Genomic DNA, 15,780 nt, shown 5'->3' with positions numbered 1-15,780 from the left:
CCATAAGTTTTCTTGGACAAGAACGCAAAAAGCAAAATTTATTTGCCACAAATGGGGAATCACAGCATTGGTGTGGGAAATAGAATTTTGTCACACAGAGGCAGGGTATATTGTTCTGAGCCTTGTGTTCACGGGATGGGGATGATTGTCGTGGTTTCAGGGATATCAAGACCAGAACATGTTGTCAAGTAGACGAAGGTTTAGTCTGTAAGAAACCATTCTCAGTTGAAAGATGAGTTGTACCGAGGTCAAAAATGTAAAGTTTTTCATTTGCTTGCATCTAGGTGAGTACACAATCAACAAATTAGTGATATTTTTCAGAAAACAAACACAAAAACCAGTAATATGCACAAGTATTACTCCCACACAAAAATGATAGAGGTCTTTCATGAAATTGAGGGCTGGCTTTTAAAAAAAGTCGAAAAGCAACTCTCTGTACCCTGCTCTCTTTCCCAGTTGTGAGGCTGAGTAGATTGTTTGAAGTGAGTTAAATCAAAGCAATCCTCACTATTTGAGAAAAGAGTTGACATCTTAATTAACAGGTTCTTAAAAACTTTGAAAATTATATTCTGAAGAAACTAGACAAAACCTTCAAAAAGGCTTCAAGGATCATAATTACAGTAGTTAAGGAAATGTTACATTCAAGCATTTTAAATTTCAAGCCAGTTTTGCCAGGGGTGATATTTATACCTGCCTTTAATGTGTTTCTTTTTAAAGGAGTGTGTGAGAATATTTTTATATCAATAAGTCATGGTTTCAAAATCCCTGTTCAGTTGGCATTAATTTTGAGATAAGAAAGAGATGTCAAAGAACACCATTTAATTTTATGTGCATGATGTAAGGCCAGAAATCTTTGGCAAATATGTCTACAAGGTACAGGTGTGAGATTTATGTGATTAAAAGGAGCCAAGTAGCAGATGACTCATCACTCTCCAGAGCTTTTTCAACTTTAATATCTGGTTATCATTTGAAATCCATATTGCTAACTTACGTGCTTCATTGGCTATTGCTGTTACAGACTGCAGAAGCCTGGAAGAGGATCCAATAAAGTCCAAGTCAATGTTTGTCCAGGCAACGATGTTCATTAAGCAACAACATAGAGCATTCTTTGACAATTCCACTTCTCCTTCTGTCTGTAATGGGACTGCAATGAGTGCCATAGAACAAAGCCTCACAAGATTGACTTGGAATCATTGACTTAAATATAAACAGCTGTGACTATCCCAGTAACAGTATGGTCAGCAACCAGAGGTTGGAAATTTAAGATAACAGGCGAAAGACCAAGAGTACAGGGAGGGGAGGAGGATTCTTTCTGGACAGCAAGTTTTACGAAGTGGAATGCACTTCTCTGAAAAGGTGAGGGAAACAGATTCAACACTGAATGTTAAAAGAAAGGTGAATATGTAGTTAAGAACTAAATATTTGAAGGCTACAGAGGGAAAGGAAGAGACTCAAGCTAGTTATTATTTTTCAAAGACCAATTGGCTAAATGGCCGTGCGATTTTAATGTAACTTATTAACGCTAGGTCTATGTTGACGATTTTCTCTAATTGCACAATAAATAAAAAAGCTACATGGGCTGCAGTGGAATCTAAGGAAATGTTTGTTCTTTGCACTGTAAGTAAAACACACTACAAAATGTTTCTGCATTGATTGTAAAACAATATCCAACTTTACCTATTATTTATCACAGTGTATTATGAGAAAGACAGAACTGGCAGCCACATTGTCACTTTCACTGCCTCTAAATGTCTCAAAGAACTTTACATATGAATATTAGAATGTAGAATCTGGAGTCAGACACTTAGAGCCTTGAGCACCTTCCAACATTTAATGAGAATGTGGCAGATCTGAGGCCTAACTTGACACCTTTGTGCTATTTCCCCTAGTGCCTTTAACTAAGAAAAAAATCTATCAACTTCAAACTTAGCAAATGATCAGTATCAATTGTCCCTTGTGAAAAAGTGTTCCAAACTTTTACTATCCTTTATGCACAGAGACATGGGGAGGAGATGGCCTCGTGGTATTTTCACTGGACTGTTAATCCAGATTCCCAGGTTTGAGTCTGGAATAAAAAGTCTAATGATGACCATGGATTGTTAATTGTTGGGAAAAACCCACCTGGTTTACTAATGTCCTGTAGGGAAGGAAAATGCCATCCTTACCTGGTCTGGCCTAGATGTGACTCCAGACCCACAGGAATGTGGTTGAATCTTAACTCCCCCCGGGCAATTAGGGATGGCCAATAAATGCTGGTCCAGCCAGTGTTGCCCTCATCCTGTTGAATGAATATAAACAAAAATTCCTTAAATTCACTGACGAGAGGTTTCATCCTGATATTCTAAACCATGTCCCTAGAATCAGATTATCCAAATAGTTTCACTTCATGTAGCTTACCTCTGGAAGTCCAGATATTTTCCCAATCAACCTGTCCAGAGATGTTATTTCACACCTCTCATGCAGGTGGGGCTTGAGCCCAGACCTGCCTCATGCCAGGACTCCTGGCTGTGGTGGACCCGAGTGTGGACTCAGCAGGTCGTCTGCAATGATGCTGGGTGGGTTGGCAGATCCTGGCTGTGGTAGGACTGAAGCATGGGCACTCCTCAAGGCCCCTGACACCCTGGGAAGGCCTGTGTGAGAAGATCCCTTCTACAGAATATGAACTCGATTTATGTAATTTCCTTTTACTCTTTTTGTACCTCAAAATGGCACTGGGTTGTGGCAAAACACTTTTCACTGTAACCTTCTAGAGATATGTGACTACAATGATCTCATCATCCTAGTCTAGAGGTATGGAGACCACCACCACACTACAACAGACCCTCTTCAACAAGTCCATATGAATAACATCCATAAGTATCCCCAAGATGCCTCTTCAAAAAATTCAAACAGATTTATCAGACATGATCTTACCCTTACAAATCTAAACTATCTCTGAACGATCAGCTGGAAATTTTCAAGACGTACACTCACTCTGTTCTTAATTATGAACTCTAAAAACTTCTCAACAATATTTGAGAGGCTAATTGAGGCTTGGCGTTTTGGCTTATTGGTTAGCACTGCTACCTCACAGCGCCAGGGACCCAGGTTCAATTCCACCCTCAGGTGATTGACTGTGTGAATTTTGCGCATTCCCCCCGCACCCCCCACCACCACCCCTCCCCACCACCCCGTGTCTGTGTGGGTTTCCTCCGGGTGCTCCAGGTTCTTCCCACAGTCCAAAGATCTGCAGGCTAGGTGGACTGGCCATGTTAAATTGCCCATAGTGTTCAGGGATGTGTAGATTAGGTGGGTTACAGAAGCATGGGTCTGGGTGGGACACTTCAAGGGTCAGTGTGGACTTGTTGGGATGAAGAGTCTGTTTGCGGTCTATGAATTGATTTGTAATTTCCATATTTTCCTTTCCCAAATTCCTTACAAAGTCATGTGACATGCAGTTTTCCAACCTAAAAGAACAGCTCCTAAATCCAGATAATTTTAAAAGATTAGCATGAGGGCATCTGCAATTTTCTCGTCTGCGTCTGTTAAATCAGTGGCAGGGAATCTCATTAACACCACTGTTGTTTTCATTCCTGTTATTTTGCTGGGTTAATACTAGTGCTCTCCTGATCTGTTCGTTTCCATGGGATTTCCTGAGTTCTGAGCTCTTCCTCCACTGTGAAGCCCGATACAAAGTAAATGTCCAATGTGTCTGCCATTTCTTTATTATCATTGACCGTATTACTGTCACCAACTTTCACGACTCCCTTATTGTTCCCAACTGCAATATATTTCTTTTTTAGATAAAAATCATGTTGATTTTGAAACTGTGAGCAAGTTTCTTTTCATACCCTTTGTAGCTTACCATCTGTTTTGTCACCTTTGTACATTGTATCTTTCCTATTTGCCAGGATCTGCGTGTTGTTTTTTGCAATTTGTATGCTGTGTCTCTTAACTGTTTAGTCACTCTGGCCGTTTCTTCTGGCCTTAAGAACTCCAGGCCCATAAGAGAGCAAATGTTAAATTAACTTACAAACACTGTCCTCTGACCTTGTATTTTACACTGTGGGCACCTGGTATCTGAGCAACCATTTGGCATTTCACCTTTTCAAGGGCGCTGAATTCAATCATATTGCTGCTAGATGCACACATCCCTGCATGTTAGATTGTTAACTGGGTCTAACTCATTGCTAACTCTAACATGGCTAGCGCCCTTCACCACTCAGTTTTAGAAAAGAAGAAAAAGGAAGGAAATAAAAATAGGAAGAAATGGGAAGGAAGGAGGAAAGAAAGAAGGAAGGCATCTGTGTTCATTTAGCATATCTTCTGACTAGTGGTCATCTCCTGAAATAAAATAGAAATTTAGCATAATGAAGAAAATAATAGCAGTAACAAGTTTCCCTTCCAGCAGATTAAAAGCTTTGATTTGCTTTGGTTTATTGTCATGTGTACCTAAATACAGTGAAAAGCTCTGTTCACAAGCCATACAGGTAGATCATAGAAAGCAACCACATACAGATCACAGGGTGCTTGAGGAGAGTGAGGCATACAGATTATTCTGCACAGGAGGTACACAAAGCATGGTCAACATTAACAAGATCAGCATTATTTGAAGCTGGACAGTCCATTCATCAGTCTAATAACAGCAGAGAAGAAGCTGATCTTTAACTTGTTGATGTGTATGTTCAAGCTTCTGTACCTTCTGCCTGATGGAAGAGGTTGTAGGAAAGCCTTGTGGGGCTGTGATGAGTCTTTGATGATGTTGGCCTTTCAATGAGCTGTGTAAATGGAGTCTAAGGATGGAAGGTTGGCTTCCATGATGCTCTGGGCTGTGTGCACAAACTACTGTAGTTTCTTTCGGGCCTGGGCAGAGCAGTTGCTATACTAGGCCGTCATGCACCCAAGTAGTATGTTTTCTATGGTGCAGCTGTAAAGGTTGATAAGGATCCTTCTGGCATGCCAAATTTCCTGAGTCACCTGAGGAACAAGAGGCTTTGTTGTGCCTTCTTGACTCACAGTCAGACTATGCTGGAGGTCCAGGACAGGTTGCTGGTTATTGTCGCTCCTAGGAACTTGACACTCTCAACCCTCTCAACCTCCACTCTGTTGATATAGATGGAGGTGTTGGATGTGACGTAGGTGAGAAAATTACAGATGCCATTACAATAATCTTATAAAATTCAACTAATTGTATCCATGCACACCCACCTGGTCACTGTCCATCACCCTTTGTCCATTGCCTTGAAAATGTTTCTCTTGAGGTGCTTATCAAGTTCCCTTCAGGGAAGCCAGAATTGAATCTGCCTCTAACACAGTCCAGATCCTAAACACCTGCTGCATCAAAATGCTTTTCATCACGTCAGCACAGTTTCTTTTGTTGTTCACCCCAAATTATTCTCTTTTGCCAAAGGCAACTGTTTGTCCATTTTACTGAGAAAGGGTCCCGACCCGAAATGGCAGCTTTCCTGCTCCTCTGATGCTGCCTGGCCTGCTGGGTTCCTCCAGCTCCATATTGTGTTATATCCGTTACTCCACGTGCTCTCTCTAACCTAATAGTGTCATTCCTCGAAAGGATATCAGCCTCACAGAAGACGTGTTTCATAATATGCAGGATTCCATTAGACTGTGTCAGATATATGGCACAAAAACTTAGCCTAGCCATGAAGATGTATTGCATTCAAAAATATTTAGTAAGGTGTGAGATAAACGTTTCTGCACAAGATAACATTTCATTGTATTGGGGTAATATATGAGTGTGGATATCATATTGGCTAACTAACTGAAAACAAGTGAGTTAAGATAAATAGGTTATTTGCAGTTGGCAAATTGTAACCAGTGGAGTGCCACAGGGATCAGTGCCAGGCTTGAAACTATTTACAATCTATATTAGTGACTTGGGATGAAGGGACAGGCTGCATTGTATTATCAGCAAATTAGGTTACTCAGGTAGGTGGAAAAGCAAGTTGTAAATAATGCACAAATCTGCCAAGTGCTGTAGATAAGTTAAATGGAAGGGCTAAAGTTTGAAACGTATTATGGGAAAACATGAAGTTGTCCATATTGGTGGAAGGAATAAAAAAAAGTAGAATGTAAACGGGAAGAGATTACAAAATACTGACTTCCATAATAATAGGGAAATCTCAACACAATTGTACAGGGCATTTGTGAGACCACTCCTGGAGTATTGTGTGCAGTTTTGGTCTTGTTATTAAAGGAGGGATATACTTATAATGGAAGCAGTTCAGTGGAGTTTTATTAGAATGATTCCTGTGGTGTTGGGGTTGTCTTAAAACGAATGGTAAGCAGGTTAGGCCGATATTCATTCAAGTCTAGAAGAATAAAAATGATAATATTGAAAGATGTAAAATTCTGAGGGAGCTTGGCAGGCTAGATGCTGAAAAGATATTTCCACTCATGGAAGAAGCAAGAGCAAAGGGACACAGTTTGAAAATAAGTGGGTTCCCATTTTAGACAGAGATGAGGCAGAATTTCTTCCCTCCAAGGGCCATTATTCTTTGGAATTCCCCAATCCAGAGAACACTAGAACTTGGACTTCAAAAATGTTCAATAGTGAATTCGTCAGCTGTTTGATCTACAAAACAGTCAAAGAATGCAAAGGGGAAAGTGGAGATGAGGACACGATCAGATTAGTATCTTCATGAATGGCACAGTAGGCTTGAAGAACTAAATTGTCTACTCCTGCTCCTTTTTCTGATGTTCTGATGCTACTGTTTGCCGATACTGAACCTCCTCCCATTTCTCCTTACCTATATCTATCATTATTGCCTTATTTTCTTTCCGTTATGTTTTCCTCACATATTGTTTAGCTCCCCCTTAAATCCGTCTGTATTAGCCTGTTGAACCACTTCCTGTGGCAGTGTAGTCTACAATCTCAGCAGTCTCTGAGATTAAGAAGTTTCTTCTGAGTTTTAAATTGGATATTTTGGTGGGTATCTTATGCTGACGGCTTTGTGTTACACTCTCATCCTCTTGGTATCCATTCTATTAAAGCCTTACGAGCTCTACTAGGTTAACAGTCAGCCCTCCCTTTTTTGAGAAAAAGAGAGACCCACCCAGCCTATCTATACTTTCTGGATCATACACCTGCATATTTCCATGTGTCATTCTTGTAAATCTTCCCTACACCTTCTCCAGTACCTATACGTCCTTTCTCTTAAGATAATAACTCTACAACTTCCAACAGTACTGCATTGAAAATCAGGTTTGATCAGCCCTGGAGTGGAACTTGAAACCACACCTTGCTAGTGTAGAGACAGGTGTGCTACTGACTGAGCTACACCTAAATTTCAGAATACTCTCCCAAAAATATTCAAGAAATTCATTACCTTTCTGATGTATGTTAGCACGGTCAAGTGAAACTATATAAAAGTTAATTACCTTCCCCCTTAAACTGCTGTGCTTTTGCTACATGACTGAATGTTGACAGCACAGCAAGAGATTATGTGACCCATTGCATCTGCACACCAGCTCTCCAAATGAACGATTCACTCAGTTCCGTTCTCATCTTCTCCCCACAATCTTACATTCTACCTTTTCAGAGAAGAGTCTAAACCCCCTTTGAATGCTTCATTTTAACCTGCCTCCACCACAGTCTTAGGCAGTATATTCCAGATCTAAACTACTAACTGCATAAAAATAAACATCTCCTATCACTTTTGCTGCTTTTACATCCTCTTGTTCTCTATTCTTTCACGAGCTTCTCCCTATGTATTCCTTCCTGATCCCTCATGATTTTTAATTTTTCTAATTAGTCTCATCCTAGAAAAATGCCTGCTTGTCTAATATCTGCATTTATACAATCTACTACTTTATAGCTACTACCAGAGACCTGCACACGACTCCTATTACATTTGTGTATGGTATGTTAGCTCTTGATTCTACTCAGGAACTCTCTGCTGCCTGTGCATCTTTCAGCGTTTGTTTTCTCTTACACTTGAAGTGATTTTATATTTAATTACTAAGATTACTGTTCCCATTCTACCACATTCCCTGTCTTTACTGTGGATATAATGATGCAGTTTATTACGTTTCTAGTTTGGACCTATTTTGCTATTTCTTGATCAGCACAAATCAATGGAGGAAATGGTCCTCTTCTGGACAAGAAATTTCTGTGATTCCATCAACCATTGACTTTAGCATGGAATCCGCTCACTAACATCAACGTTTAACTGGACTGGAGGAGGTTACGGGGATAGGGAGATGCATTGTAATTGGAAAACAGGGGATGGATTTTTTAAATTAAAAGGATTTTGGAGTGGGAGCCAATCTGGGTAAGTGGAAAATGCCAATGAGATCTCTTCGCTACTTATCTGTTTGACCAGGTACATTGGCCAAATAATTATTTCTGTGAATAATGCCTTAAGGGGAGGTGATGGTCCAGTGGTATTATTGTTAGACGATAAATGCAGACACTCAGGTAATGCTCTGGGGACCCAGGTTTAAATCCCACCATGGCAGATGGTGAAATTTGAACTCAATAAAAATCTGGAATGAAAGTCTAATGATAACTATGAATCCATTGTTGATTGTTGGAAAAACACATCTGGATCATTAATGTCCTTTATGGAGGGAAACTGCTATCCTACATGTGGCTCCAGACCCATGGCAATATGGTTGACTCTTAACCACCCTGTGGGCAGTTAGGGATGGCAATTAATGCTGGCCTAGCCAGAGATGTTGTTATCCTGTGAATGATTGAGGAAAATAAAATCACATTTCTTCTAACACCTTAGCTACACTGAATGTTTTATTGGTCATACCCAGCAGCTAAGAAACACAAATACCTCTGGGCAGAAGTACTGTACAGAAACAGTGACAAGAGGGAAGATCATTTGCCTGGGGCATTGGGCTAATAATCCAGAACCCAAGGCTCTAATGTTCTGGAGACAAGGATTTGAACCTCGCTATGGGGGCTGGAGAAAGGTAAGTTTGATTTTTAAAAAAATGGAATTAAAACTAGCCTAATGGCAATCAGTTTCATAAAATAAAAATTATCTGGCTCACTAATGTCCTTTAGAGATGGAAATCCACTGGCCTACATAACTGTGTGTCATGGTGGAATAGTCGCTGAAGGTTGGCATGCAGGTGCAGCAGGCAGTGAGGAAAGCTCATGGCATGCTGGCCTTCCTAGCGAGAGGATCTGTGTATCGGAGTAAGGATGTCTTGCTGCAATTATACCAGGCCTTGATGAGGTCACATCTTGAGTGTTATGTGCAGTTTTGGCCTCCTTGCCTGAGAAAGGAACTTCTTGCTATTGAGGGAATCCAGGGAAGGTTTGCCAAACTGATTTTCAGCTTGGCAGGGCTGATATATGGAGAAAGATTAGATTGACTGGGCTTGTACTACACAAAGAATGAGGGGGGGGAGTCTCATAAAAAAACATTAAATCTTGTTTGGACCAGACAGGCTACCTGTGGGAAGAATGTTCCCGATGCTGGGGAAATCCAGAATTAGAGATCACAGTCTAAGAATAAGGGGTAAACCATTCAGGACAGAGATGAGGAAGAATTTCTTCACTCAGATATTTGTGAACCTGTGGAATACTCTACCACAGAAAGCTGTTGGGGACAATTCATTAAGTATATTCAAGAGAGAGCTGGACGTGGCCCTTTAGGCTAAAGGAATCAAGGGATGTGGAGAGAAAATGGAAATGGGATACTGAGATTGCATGAACAGCCATGATCATATTGAGTGATGGTGCAGGCTCAAAGGGCTGAATGGCCTACTATTGCACCGTCTTTCTATGTTTCTGTGTAACTCCAGATAACCACTGCACAGTTAACTCCGAACTGCCCTTTGAAATTACTTCACAAGTCACTCAGTTCTTCCACAAATAGGGATGGACATTAAATGCTGGTCTCGCCAACAACACTCACATCCTCAGAATAAATAAAAACAAGACACATACAATGAAGCATCTTCCTACTATGTGCTTGCCATTCTCACTAAAAAACAAAGAACATGTGAAACAATCTTTGCATGGGTTCTGGCATCTGCTAGCACCCCCCACCCCAACTTAATCAAGTCTCAGTAAACCTCCCATGCTGAGCATCAGCCAGTCTAGGAGATCTCAGTGTAGTCTGGCAGATCTTGAAATGAATCTGCCACAAAATATATTACTACACTTAAAAAAAACAACCAAAATGAAATGTTGATGGATGGGAACAGCCTGTTTTGGATCTTTGTGCAGTATAGGTCTGGATAGAGCACTGGGAAGTCTGAACAGCATCCCCCCCAGATCTGCTCCCCTACTCTATTCCTGTAACGTTTCATTTCCCACAGCTAATCCACTTAACCTGCACATCACTGAACATAATGGGCAATTTAGCATTCTCTGCCTAACCTGCACATCTTTGGACTGTGGGAGGAAACTGGGGCACCCAAAGGAAACCCATGCAGACATGGGGAGAATGTGCAAACTCCACACAGACAATCACCTAACGGGGAGAACTGAACCTAAGATCCTGGTGTTGTGAGGTGGCAGTGCTAACCATCAAGCCACTGTGCCACTCGCATATAAGGCACATCCCCAGAAAGTGCAGACTGAAACACTTGATGTAGGTTATCATGCAACATGAAGATCTAAGACATGAAGATTCAGCAACTGTAAAGATCTAAAACAGTAATGACTCCTTTAATAAAAAGTATTGGCAAACATTACACTGTACTTATGGACACCCTTAATGGCAATTAGCCGGATGAATCTCCAAGTATCCATCACGCTATGCTGACTTCTATGTTCTTATCTATTTCACAATTATCACTGAAAGCACAGAACATGCCCTCATGTCTGTGTCAGCTCTTCACAAGAACTACACAACAAGCCCCACACCCCCTACTCATTCTCCTCATTTTCACTTTTCAAGTGTATTTTTATTATAGTGCGGGGAACTTCAGTTATGCTAATCTGAACTTTGATGTAGGATTTCCATTAGCTCTGAGGCACTGTACCATTTTTGATTTCTGCAGATGATTTTGCAATTTGTTCATCTTCAAGTGGAAAGAATTGAGAGCTGACAGGCATCGACCTGGCCCCTTTGTTGCTTTGTATAATGTCACTCTATTGCTGCAATTATGGGCCTTAGATTTTAGTTTCTTGACTTTGTCACCAACCCTTACCCATTCCCAAAAGCAGGCAACAGCTTTCCTCCCACGCCCCCACTCTTACCAAAATTGTTTCTACAAAATCTTTTTTTTCTCTTTTGCCAGTTTCCAGCTCCTTGTTATATTACTTTACCATTTTATTCAATTGATCATCCTACTCTCTTTTTGGATAAATCCCCCATTCTTCCTTATTCCATCCATTAGTTTCCATGCCCACCACTGTTTGGAACTTTTTTTTATTTATTCATGGAATGTGGATGTCACTGGCTGCATTCAGCACTTATTGCCCAGAGGGCAGCTAAGAGGCAGCCACGTTGTTGTGGGTCTGGAGTCACATGTAGGCCAGAGTAGGTTCAGATGGCATCAGAGATAATGGGAACTGCAGATGCTAGAGAATCCAAGATAATAAAATGTGAGGCTGGATGAACACAGCAGGCCAAGCAGCATCTCAGGAGCACAAAAGCTGATGTTTCGGGCCTAGATACTTCATCAGAGAGGGGGATGGGGTGAGGGTTCTGGAATAAATAGGGAGGGAGGGGGAGGCGGCCTGAAGATGAAGAGAAAAGAAGATAGGTGGAGAGAGTATAGGCGGGGAGGAAGGGAGGGGATAGGTCAGTCCAGGGAAGACGGACAGGTCAAGAAGGTGGGATGAGGTTAGTAGGTAGATGGGGGTGCGGCTTGGGGTGGGAGGAAGGGATGGGTGAGAGGAAGAACAGGTTAGGGAGGCAGAGACAGCTTGGACTGGTTTTGGGATGCAGTGGGTGGAGGGGAAGAGCTGGGCTGGTTGTGTGGTGCAGTGGGGGGAGGGGACGAACTGGGCTGGTTTAGGGATGCGGTGGGGGAAGGGGAGATTTTGAAACTGGTGAAGTCAACATTGATACCATTAGGCTGCAGGGTTCCCAGGCGGAATATGAGTTGCTGTTCCTGCAACCTTCGGGTGGCATCATTGTGGCACTGCAGGAGGCCCATGATGGACATGCCATCTAAAGAATGGGAGGGGGAGTGGAAATGGTTTGCGACTGGGAGGTGCAGTTGTTTGTTGCGAACTGAGCGGAGGTGTTCTGCAAAGCTGTCCCAGGCCCCAAGATGACATTCCACATTAAGCAGAGGTTCACGTGCACATCTGCCAATGTGGTATACTGCATCCACTGTACCCGGTGTGGCTTCCTCTACATTGGGGAAACCAAGCGGAGGCTTGGGGACCGCTTTGCAGAACACCTCCGCTCAGTTTGCAACAAACAACTGCACCTCCCAGGCGCAAACAATCTCCCCTTCCCCCACCGCATCCCTAAACCAGCCCAGTTCGTCCCCTCCCCCTACTGCACCACACAACCAACCCAGCTCTTCCCCTCCCACCCACTGCATCCCAAAACCAGTCCAACCTGTCTCTGCCTCCCTAACCTGATCTTCCTCTCACCCATCCCTTCCTCCCACCCCAAGCCGCACCCCCAGCTACCTACTAACCTCATCCCACCTCCTTGACCTGTCCGTCTTCCCTGGACTGACCTATCCCCTCCCTACCTCCCCACCTATACTCTCTCCACCTATCTTCTTTTCTCTCCATCTTCAGTCCGCCTCCCCCTCTCTCCCTATTTATTGCAGGACCCTCATCCCATTCCCCTCTCTGATGAAGGGTCTAGGCCCGAAACGTCAGCTTTTGTGCTCCTGAGATGCTGCTTGGCCTGCTGTGTTCATCCAGCCTCACATTTTATTATCTAGGTTAAGATGGCAGTTTCCTTCCATAAAGGGCAGTAGCGAACCAGATGGGTTTTCCCCCAACAATCGTTTTACGGTCATCATTAAACTCTTATTTCCAGATTATTATTGAATTCAAATTCCACCATCTACCATAGTAAGATTTGAACCCAGAACACTGGCTGGGTGTCTAGTCTAGCAATAACACCACCAGGCCATCATTTACCCAGGCAACAGGAACAGAAGTAGGCTATTCTGCTCATTCAGCTCTCCCTGGCATTCAATATAATCATGGCTGATTGAACACTTCAATACCATCTACCCACCCACAACCCCATGACCCTGTATGCTATTGATAATCAGGAATCTATGAACTTCTACCTTAAAAGACGTTCAAATGCTGAGCTTCCGCAGCCTTCTGCAGTATAGGATTCCAAAGGTTCACAACCATCTGAGTAAAATAAATTCTCTTCATCTTGGATCTAAGTGGCACCTTCTCTAACTTTTACATTGTGCTTCTTAGTTGTAGACTTCTCAATCAGAGGAAGCATGTTATCCATATCTCCCCTGTACATCTCTTTAAGTATTTAATCAGGTTCAATGAGATCATGTCTCATCCTTTAAAAACTTAGCAAATACGGGCCATGTTTGCTGAATCTCTCTTCACAGGACAGTCCTGCCATTCCAGGAACAAGCCTGGTGAACCTTTGCTGCACTTACTCAATGGCAATAATATCTTTCCTGAGATAAGGCAATTAAAACTGCACACAATACTCCAGGTACATTGTAGCCAAGCTCTTATACAATTGTAGCAAGACTTCATTACTCCTGTACTCAAATCCTCTTGTGATAAAGGCTGACTCTCCATTGGCCTTTCTAATAGCTTGCTGCAGTGACAGATTGACAAGACTACTTCAGTCCATTTGTATGTCTATATTTTCCAAACTCGTCCTATTTAAGAAATACTCTGCACATCTGTTTCTCCTACCAAAGTGGATAACCTTGCATTTTTCTTTTCTTTATTCATTCACGGGATGATGGTGTCACTTGCAAGGCAGCATTTATTGCCTATCCCTAATTGTCCAGAGGGCAGTTCAGAGACAACTACATTGCTGTGGGTCTGGAGTCACATGGAGGCCAGACCAGGTCAGCATGGCAGTTTCCTTCCCTAATGGGCATTACTGAACCAGATGGGTTTTTCCCAACAATTTGCAATGGAGTCACAGTCAAAATCACATTGTTAATTCCAGATATTTATTGAATTCAAATTCTACCATCTGCCGTGGCAGGATTTGAGCCAGGGCCCCAGAACATTATCTGGGTCTCTGGATTAACAGTCCAGCGATAATACCACTAGGCCATTGCGTCTCCTATATTATATTTCCATCTTCCACGCTCTTGTTTATTCACTAAGCCTGTCCAATTCCTCCTCACCACACGTATTACCACTTATCATGTACAAATTTGGAAGTAATACATTTGGTCCCCACCTCCAGATCATTTATATACATTGTGAACAGCTGGGGCCTACATGCTGAGCATTATGGTATCCCACTAGTCACTCGTGCCAACCTGAGAATGAATCATTTATTCCAATGTTCTGTTTTCTGTTGGTTAGCCAATCATTGATCAATTCTAGTACATTCCAGTCCCATGTGCTTTAAATTTTATAACTGCCTCCTACAGGGACTTCATCAGAAGTCCTTCTGAAAAACCAAGTTGTTATGTCCATCTGGTCTCCTTTATCAATTTTGTTACTGGCATCTTCAAAATACTAAAGTTTAGAATTGAATACATACAGTGTGAAAACAGGCCATTTGGCCCAACAATTCCACACCAACCCTCTGATTGTCAGATCTAATTTCCCATCTGCAAATCTATGCTAATTTGGAGGCTGCATTGCCAGTGTCTATTTATTATATCCCTCACTTTAATTGTTTGTTCACAAGATGTGGACATTGTTGGCTAGGCCGGCATTTATTGCCCATCCCTAACTCAGTTGAGTTGTGTTGGCCCCATTTGAGTGTCAACCATATTACTGTGGGTCCAGAGACACAGAGGCCAAACCAGACAAGGAAGGCAGATTTCCTTTCCCTAACTGGCATTCATGAACCAGATAGGCTTTTAACAACATTTGACAGTGTTTGTATGTTTGTCATAGTTACACCCCCCCACCCCCACCCCATCTCCAGATTTTTATTGAATTCATATTTCTCTATCTGTCACAGTGGAATTGGAACCCATGTCCCAGAACTTTAACTTACATCTCTGGATTACTAGGCTAATAACACAACCACCTTCCCATTTACTGGCTGTCTCACGAAGCCCCAGTCGTGCCTCACATTATTTCTTTAACTGCTTAAAGTAAACCCTTCCTTAAATGACTAAACAGATATGCATTCTTTACTGTCAAAAAGCTGGATGACCACAATGAATAGGTATCAAAGACAAATAAAAGCTGACCGCATTAAACTTCACTGATCTATAGAATGAATAATATTGGGACATCTTTATTACTCCCCAAAATATATATAAGAATAAAAGGAAAAGGCAGGGGGGATTTATGAAAAATGTTTAACAGAACTTTATCTGATGAAGGGTCTCAGCCCGAAACATCAGCTTTTGTGCTCCTGAGATGCTGCTTGGCCTGCTGTGTTCATCCAGCCCCACGCTTTGTTATCCTTTCCTCAATCAGTATGTTCTCAGACTAACAATGGAGGCATTGTTGGATTTAGTGTTGGGGAGTCACATAAACCAAAGTGCCTGTGAGGGAACGCTTAGGTAATAGTTATCCTCATTTCATAAGGTGTAGATTAGTAATGGAGAGGAGCAAGGAACAATCGAAAGCAGGGACTGAAATAAGGTTGTAATGTGTCTGCGTTTTCTGGAAATTGTCAATTAATCTCCTGGACACCACTGTGATCAAAGCACAATTAAAATCACGGGGGCATTAAAATCCATATTTTATCTTATTTCCTTTGA

The 15,780-nt window shown here is 42.0% G+C and overlaps 1 protein-coding gene and 1 long non-coding RNA gene across 3 annotated transcripts in view; one reads left to right on the top strand and one right to left on the bottom strand.

Moving 5' to 3' along the window:
- The window catches only part of LOC125462240 (acyl-coenzyme A synthetase ACSM3, mitochondrial-like), a 654,353-nt gene that overhangs the window by 563,228 nt on the left and 75,345 nt on the right, over positions 1–15,780 (top strand). The window lies entirely within an intron of this gene.
- LOC132210909 (uncharacterized) overlaps positions 1–15,780 on the bottom strand; it is a 35,328-nt gene that overhangs the window by 7,191 nt on the left and 12,357 nt on the right. For both annotated transcript variants that reach the window (XR_009447149.1, XR_009447150.1), the window contains exon 2: positions 2,166–2,278. This is a non-coding gene — a long non-coding RNA (uncharacterized LOC132210909). The remainder of the gene's footprint in view (positions 1–2,165; positions 2,279–15,780) is intronic.

The sequence above is a fragment of the Stegostoma tigrinum genome, chromosome 23 (genome assembly GCF_030684315.1).
Source record: "Stegostoma tigrinum isolate sSteTig4 chromosome 23, sSteTig4.hap1, whole genome shotgun sequence".
Taxonomy (NCBI): domain Eukaryota; kingdom Metazoa; phylum Chordata; class Chondrichthyes; order Orectolobiformes; family Stegostomatidae; genus Stegostoma; species Stegostoma tigrinum.
Note: the sequence above shows the minus strand (reverse complement) of the source record. Positions and strands in the feature narration are given on the sequence as shown.